The sequence below is a fragment of the Myotis brandtii genome, unplaced genomic scaffold (genome assembly GCF_000412655.1).
Source record: "Myotis brandtii unplaced genomic scaffold, ASM41265v1 scaffold1225, whole genome shotgun sequence".
NCBI classification, from domain to species: Eukaryota; Metazoa; Chordata; class Mammalia; order Chiroptera; family Vespertilionidae; genus Myotis; species Myotis brandtii.
The window spans coordinates 138,118-146,815 of NW_005354272.1; the positions used below are offsets into that span (position 1 = coordinate 138,118).

An 8,698-nucleotide genomic window follows, 5' to 3' on the forward strand; every position below is an offset into this window, starting at 1 on the left:
CTGGTCTGGGCAGAAGGGAATCCTCCAGGCCTGGCTAAGGACCATGCCCCGGTGCTAATAGAGTTAAAGCCTGGGGCACAGCCTGTTAAAATCCACCAACATCCAATTCCAAGGGAAGCACGCCTAGGAATCCAGGTCCATTTAGACCAGCTGCTTCAGTGGGGACTTGTTAAACAATACAGGTCTCCATGGAACACGCCTCTCTTGCCTGTCAAAAAGCCTGGGACTAACGACTACCATCCGGTGCAGGATCTATGGGCTGTTAATGAGGCTGTTATAATCCTGAATTCAGCACTGCCAAACCCCTTCACTCTTCTGGGACTCATCCCATCAGAGGCGAAATGGTTTACATGCCTAGATCTGAAAGATGCCTTTTTCTGTCTTTGATTAGTGCCTTCCAGTCAGCCTGTCTTCGCTTTTGAATGGGAAAATCCAACTACAGGGGCCAAGGAGTTCACCTGGACCAGACTGCCACAAGGGTTGAAGAACTCTCCTACTCTTTTTAGTGGAGCACTAGCATCTGATCTGTCTAAGTTCCCAGGACAGGACTTGGGGTGTGTTCTACTCCAGTATGTAGACGACCTCCTCCTGACCAGCTCCACACGAGGTCAGTGCTGGGAGGGAACACAAGCCCTTCTGAGACTACTAACTGAAACAGGTTATAGGGTGTCTAAGAAAAAGGTACCGATTTGTCAGAGAGAAGTCAAGTATCTAGGCTTCTGGATCACCCAAGGGAAACGAAGACTAGGGACTGAAAGGAAGTGGGCAGTATATGCCATCCCAGTCCCTAGCATCCGGAAGCAGATTTGGGAATTCCTGGGAGTGGCAGGATTCTGTTGAATTTGGATCCCAGGGTTTTCAGACCTGGCCAAGCCTCTCTATGAAGCTTTAAGAGGAGAAGAGAAGGCACACATTGACTGGGGTCCCAAACAGGAGAAAGCCTTCATCACCATAAAGGCAAAGCTCACTGAGGCCCTGGCACTAGGGCTACCAGATGTGATGCGAGACTTTAATCTTTTTGTTCATGAGAACAGTGGGGTAGCCCTAGGAGTTCTAACCCTGGCAAAGACCAGTAGCCTGTCTCTCCAAGCGTACTGACCCAGTTGCCTCCGGGTGGCCCCCGTGCCTCAGGGCCCTTGCAGCCATGGCATTATTAGTCAAGGAAGTGGATAAGCTTACCTTAGGACAAAACTTAAATGTAAAAGTACCTCATGCTGTTGTAACCCTGATGGAAGCAAGGGGGCAGCACTGGCTGACTCATGCTCGAATGACTCAGTATCAAGGGCTGTTATGTGAGAATCCACGGGTATGATTAGAAGCAGTGAGAACACTTAATCTTGCCACCTTTCTACCCATCACTGAGGGGGCCCCTGAGCATGATTGCCTGGAAGTACTAGAGGAAGTTTATTCCAGCTGGCCAGACCTAAGGGATAGGCTCCTGCAAAACACGGACTTGGTATTGTTCACAGACAGCAGCAGCTTCTTAGATGAAGGAAAAAGATGAGCCAGATATGCAGTGGTATCACATTTTGAGACAATTGAGGCACAGGCCCTGCCTGAAGGATGGTCAGCGCAGAGGGCAGAACTTTGGACCCTGGTAAGAGCCCTAGAACTCAGTAAGAATAAGCATGCCAACATCTACACTGACTCGCACTATGCCTTTGCTACCCTGCATGTCCATGGGGCCATATATAAGAAAAGGGGGCTCTTGACAGCAGGAGGAAAAGGAATCAAAAATCAGAATGAGATTTTAAAGTTACTAGAAGCAGTCTGGGAGCCTAAGGAAATAGCCATCATCCATTGCAAAGGTCACCAGAAAGGGAAATACTCAGTATCAGAAGGAAACCAGTGTGCTGACGCCGTAGCCAAGCTGGCTGCTAAAGAAGAAGCAGCACCAGCACGGATCATGTTGGCCCCTGAATTACCTGAACCTCCAAAATACACTCCTCAGGAAGAGAAATGGGCCCAGAAGGAAGGGGGCAAGAGAACAATGGAAGGCTGATGGATACTCCCAGATCATAGGGTGTATGTCCCACAACAGTTAGCCCATAAGGTAGTCCTCCAGCAGCATGAACTCACTCATTTAGGAAAGGCTGCCCTAGAAGCTTTGTTAGGCAGGTACTACCTAATTGCCCGTCTACCCTTCTTGTGTGCCTCACTCTCTCAGCATTGCCTCCTCTGTGCTCAGAACAATGCCAAACAGGGTCCTGTGGGACCAATAGGAGTTCAGCACTGTGGGCAAGCTCCTTTTGAGGACTTAGATGTAGATTTTACAGAAATAAGGCCTAGCAGAGGGAATAAATACCTGCTGGTCTTTGTTTGCACCTTTTCAGGTTGGGTCGAGGCATATCCCACTCGCACTGAAAAGGCATGAGAAGTCACTAAGGCATTGCTGAACGATATAATTCCACGGTATGGAACACCTCTGACCATAGCATCCGATAATGGCCCAGCCTTTTTAGCAGAAATAGTACAACAGGTATCCAAGGCTTTAGGAATTAAATGGAATCTACATACAGCTTACAGGCCTCAGAGTTCAGGGAAAGTGGAGTGCATGAACCGGACTCTAAAGCAGGCTAATGGCTAAGCTATGCCAAGAGACAGCCTTAGCCTGGACAGATATCTTGCCTCTTGTACTCCTGAGGGTACGTTGTGCCCCAAGGGCCAGGGTAGGTTTCTCTCCCTTTGAAATTCTATACAATAGACCCCTCCCTTAATTCAGCCAAAGGAATATTTGGGGGAAATAGGAAACTTAGAAATCAAAAAACAACTACAAGGCCTTGGAAAAACTGTCTTTGAGGTCCACAGGTGGGTTATTGACCGACCACCCATCTCTCTAGGAACAGCTGTACATCCTTATAAACCTGGAGACCAGGTTTGGGTAAGGGATTGGAAAAAGGAGCCCCTCAAGCCTACCTGGAAGGGACCCTATCCAGTCATATTAACCACCCCCACAGCTCTTAAGGTTGCAGGACTAAACACTGGATCCACCACTCCCGGGTGAAGGCAGCCCACCAGACGATTGACATCCAGTCTGAGTGGAAGGTGACCTCTGACCAGAAACACCCCCTGCGGATCACCCTCAAGAAGACAGCAGACTTGGCTGAGCAACCTGCTCCAAGGAATTCAGATAACACCCTGCCGAATTCTCCCTAACACTAATCTTTCTTTCTTATCTCCTCCTAATGTAACATGCTCTAGTATTTCTGGATAATCACTGGTTTTATCTAATAATTCTTATTTTGTCTTTTTATGAGTGCCAGCAAATCCAAGACTACTACCAGGAGGAGAACTCATCTGCTCTTGCTGGGACACAGAAGCACCGCTCCCCACACAGCAAGGAAACAAAGGCCTTATCATAAAGGCCTTGTTGGATTACACCTTGTCATGCCATCCTTTGCTCCTTGCTTAGAAACTCGCTACCCAAATATGCTAGACTGGGTAGTCCACAAGAAAACCCAATCAAGCCAGACTTTTGTTAGCTATACTTATCAGCCTGCAGCATGTTACAACTCTACTACCAAATGCACTTGGGGGGAGGGGGGAAATTGTATTGGATAGGACCTGTCATGGCCAATGAGCTAACTAATGTTGCTCCTATTTGTTTCAGCAGTACGCAGGGCCAACATCCAACAGGTCACCTTCCAGATGAACTATGCAACTCTACCCCTAAGGCTGAAAACACCACCTGCCCCTGGTGCCCCCTGCAGGAACATTCTATGCATGTGGGACCACTGATTACCTCTGCCTGCCTGAAACCAGAAGAACTCCCTACAAACACCTCTGAGAGGAAGAAGCGGGATGCTAACCCCTTGGTCATCGTCTCTTTCCAGCAGGAAGTAGCTAAGAGCAGTCGTCACCCCTGTTCACCATAACATCCCATGGTTGTTGCTCCACAAGGCTAAAAGAAGCTTGTATAACAAAGAGGGGTGGGAATGAGGAGGAAACTGGTCTTGCAAGGCTTGTCAGGCCATAAAAACTGTGAACAATGTCTGCCCTGGGGGGAGGGGGGTCATTATCGCTGGCCCCAGGACAGATAATTGGATATGGCCTGGGGACCCCCAACACCTGGGGGTCTTCCTGTAAGCCCACAAAAGGGGGCAGAACCATATCTGCAAGACAAAGACCCTAGAAGGTTATAAAAAGTGAAGCCCTCTGCATGTTACTCACTCTGATTTGGAAATTATTCCCGGAGTCCACTAGTGTTAATAAATGGGGTCCCTCCCTTTCTCTAGGAAGCGTGCTTGGTATTTCTTTTGTCTTCTGCAACAATTTAAGCATTGAGAATAGGAAATATATGCTTAGTATATGTACCAAGCAATTTGAGAAAACCTTTCTCACATATTATGTTTATAGTATTTGGAATATTTATTGTTTCCAATTTTTCAAGAACTGTAGTAGCTTATTTTTCAAGTGAGTGCAAATTGTGGACCAAACTATTAGTTTGTCTAGTTTGTTTTTATTTTGTTTGTTGTTGTTGTTTCATTGCAAATGTATTGACAAAAATATTTTAGGCAGAACAATGACTTCATTAATAAATATAGTGAAAGAATAAATTAGCTGTGCACAGACTCTGATAGGCTTTGGGACCTCAGGTGGGTTTCTGTTCAGCTCTCCCAAGAGCTTTTACCCCTGCTAACTTTGGGGACCATGAACAGAGGATATCCCAGACTACCCACATAACACTGAAGACCACAAAAAGCTGTCAAAAGGAGAGTAGTGTCATGGACACATTTTCCAGTCCCCATGAGTCTCTAGGAAGCACTATGCAGATTGCTACCTCTGGTGGAAGTAGTACCCAGAGGTCAAAGGCATGGAAAATTGTTTGATGAGGGCACGAAGAATTCCAAGCCTGCTCTATTAGAAAAGGAGAAGTATCTCTGGCCTCAGAAGTGTCACAGATGAGCTGGACATAGAGGTCCTGACTTCTCACATATGTAACCTGAAGAGTATCAGACAACTTTTGGACTCTGCCAATCCATCATCTCTAACACTGGTCAGACATGTGAACAACAGGCGAAAAATTTCCTGCAGCTCGACAAGGAAAATAGAGTTGAGGGAAAATATGTGCTTATTCACTACGGGATACATTTCTTTGTTCATTTAGAAAGACATATCAGAGGTATCTTAAAAATAAGTTTGTAAATGCAAGCTTTACAAGGAGTATTTATTTAAACAAATTGTTAAACACCCCACCAACACACAGTGACTAAAAAGGAACTTGAACTTAAAGATGCAGGGTGGTCTAATATTATGAAAGGGTATCTTCCCAAAGGCCTCACATAATTTAAGGCATATGATTTAATGTGAATTTACTCATATGAATAAATGTAAAGGCTGTATTTTTGATGTGCATAAATCTCCAGACAATGTGGCTTAGGGGCAATTGACCATATTATTTTTTTTTTTATTTTGTCATGTCATGTCACACATTCTTTTTTTCCTTTTATTTTTTTAAATTATCTTTTCTAAGTTATATAAAGTCTCTGAATCAAAATAATCTTATTTTTGTAAGACCTTCTCTAAAATTACTCTGAGTGCTCCCTCCTAAGTATAACACCAGGTATTGTGTGGGTTCTAGTTCCTCTTCAAAGTTTTTTAATCACATCTAAACATATTTCTAAACCACAACTTAAGGAGGACTCAAGTAATATTGTTATAGGAATAAAAAAGAAAATTTAATATTAATAAGACAATCATTACCAAAGCTATTCAGAAAATTTTTGATACATTAAAGTGAGACCAATAATGTTAGATATCTTGTATCTATTTGTCAGAAAGTGATGTTGCCAAGTGACAATACCCAAACACAATGTCTAGTTAACTCTCCACCTGACCCTATATCATTTTCTTTTTAGGCCTTTTTTATTCTTTAATCCTCACCTGAGAATATGTTTTTATTGCTTTTAGAGAGAGAAGAATGGGGAGAGACAGAGAGAAAGATCAATGTGAGAGAGAAACAACAATTGGTTGCCTCCTCTATGCGTCCCAACTGGGGATGGAACTCACAATGTAGGAATGTGCTCTGACCAGGAATCAAACCCACAATCTTTTGATGTATGGCATGACACTCCAACCAACTGATCCATCTGCCAGGGCTCTACCTGCCCCTTTAAAATTACACAATCTCTGACCATTTTTTAAGTTTGGTACACAAAATAAAAATAATATTTTCACACTTTTTGCTACTTACTTATTTCAAAATACACATAAATAAAAATAAAAATTATGCAACTGGTACTATGTTGAGTGATCATCATCTTTGATTATTCCCATTTTAAAAATAAAAATGAATTGAGACTTAGTTGGATTAAATAACTTGAAAAGATTTTAAACTAAGTTTTAGTGGATTCCATAGTTTATCTATATTTTGACCATATTTCTTTGAGAAGGATTTAATGGGGATTTAATGGTGATAGAAGGACTGATATTAGTTAAAGCCAAACTGTAGGAGATTGAGAGAAGAGGAGGTGGTGAGGATAGAAAGGCAATAAGAGTCACCCTCTGGATGGAGCCCTTTGGGATCAAATGTTAGAGAGAGGTCTGAGGTTCAAGTAGAAGTATTTTTTTACTTTAGGATAGATAGAGATTTGTATATTTATAGGCAGACTCTTTTACAAAAAAAGAAGAAAACATTTCTCTCTGTTAACAAGAGATACAGACATCTCCAGTCTAAATGTCTAAACAGTATAAACTACGGAAAAAATTATGAATTAGGCACAGTGTTTTTTCTTAAAACCCTTTTTCTTTTCATCCATTTATTCTCCCAGAGTTATCACTTAATATAAATAACAATAATAATTATAACAGCTGCACATTAAAATAATTCAACTCAATATATATAAAACTCTAAGCAGTATCCTAAGTATTTTACATAAATTAACTCATTTAATTTTCACAACACTTAAAATAGGATGCTATCATAATATCATTTTATATATGAGGAAACCATAGCACAGAGTGATTAAGTAACTTTCTCAAATTACCCACCAACAAAAATACTTGCCTCGCAGGATCCTCACCCACTATTGTCATGACCCTCTCTCTTCTCTCTTTTCACCCTTATCAAAACATGTTTCCTGTTTCCCTAGAATATATCCAGCAATATATTTAATTGGCTGAGTAGATTCATGCCAACTCATTTAGATGAATGTATTATGTTTCCAAGATATCATATTTGTGTAAAATAAAGAAGATAAGTGAATACTTGTGTCTGTTTTTCTATCAAAAATCACCAATTTGCAGAAATAAAAATACTTTCATATACCACAAACAGAAGTTTATTAGTCTAACACAGACACTGGGTTATAGAATTTGAAAACAATTTATTTTAGATTTGTTTTTTAATTAAAAAGTAAGGAAATATAAACAGACAACAGGTTTTATAACAATATATCCTATATAATAAAGAGGTAATATGCAAATTGACCCTCACACCCTTGCATCATCACAAGATGGTCACCCCATGTCGTCACAGATGGCCGCCCCCACATCAACACAAGATGGCTGCCGCCACAATGTAACAAGATGGCCAGCAGGGGAGGGTGGTTGGGGGCAATCAGGCCGGCAGGGGAGCAGTTAGGTGTCAATCAGGCTGGCAGGGGAGCGGTTAGGGGGCGATCAGGCTGGAAGGCAGAAGCGGTTAGGGGCAATCAGGCAGGCAGGCAGGCGAGTGGTTAGGAGCCAGCAGTCCCAGATTGTGAGAGGGATGTCCGACTGCCCTATCCCTGTGGGCCTAAACAGGCAGCCAGACATCTCCGAGGGGTTCCAGATTGGAGAGGGTGCAGGATGGGCTGAGGAATGTCTCCCCCTTACCCCAGTGGACAAATTTTGTGCACCGGGCAACTAGTTTTAAAATAAAAGTGTATTTGGGTTCTTTGAAAGGATTAAAAAGATTGATGAACCTCTCCCCAGGCTCACAAAGAAACAAAGAGAGAGGACCCAAATAAACAAAATTGGAAATGAAAGAGGTGAAGTAACAACTGACCCTACTGATATACAAAAGATTGTAAAAAAATACTACGAACAACTCTACTCCAACAAACTGGAAAACCTCAACGAAATGGACACATTCCTAGAAAAATACAAGCTTCCAAAACTCAATCAGGAAGAATCAAAAAACCTGAATAGGCCAATAACTACTGATGAAATTGAAACAGTAATCAAAAAGCTTCCAGCAAACAAAAGCCCTGGACCAGATGGCTTCACAGGGGAGTTTTACTGAACATTCAAAGAAGAACTAAAGCCAATCCTTCTCAGACTATTCCAAAAAATTCAAGAGGAAGGTACACTTCCAAGCTCTTTCTATGAAGCCAGCATTACCCTAATCCCAAAACCAGATAAAGACAACACAATGAAAGAGAATTACAGGCCAATATCCCTGATAAACATAGATGCTAAAATCCTCAACAAAATTCTAGCAAACTTGATCCAGCATTACATTAGAAAGATCATACACCATGACCAAATGGGATTTATTCCAGGAATGCAAGGCTGGTACAATATCCACAAATCAATAAATGTGATACATCACATAAACAAATTGAGAGACAAAAGTCATAATCATATCGATTGATGCAGAAAAGTCATTTGACAAAGTCCAACACCCTTTTCTGATAAAAACGCTCAACAAAGTGGGGATAGAGGGATCATAACTCAACATAATAAAAGCCTTATATGAAAAACCTACAGCCAACAT

At 42.1% G+C, this 8,698-nt stretch overlaps 1 pseudogene; it reads left to right on the plus strand.

Moving 5' to 3' along the window:
• Positions 1 to 8,698, plus strand: part of LOC102261126 — a 34,540-nt pseudogene that overhangs the window by 1,026 nt on the left and 24,816 nt on the right.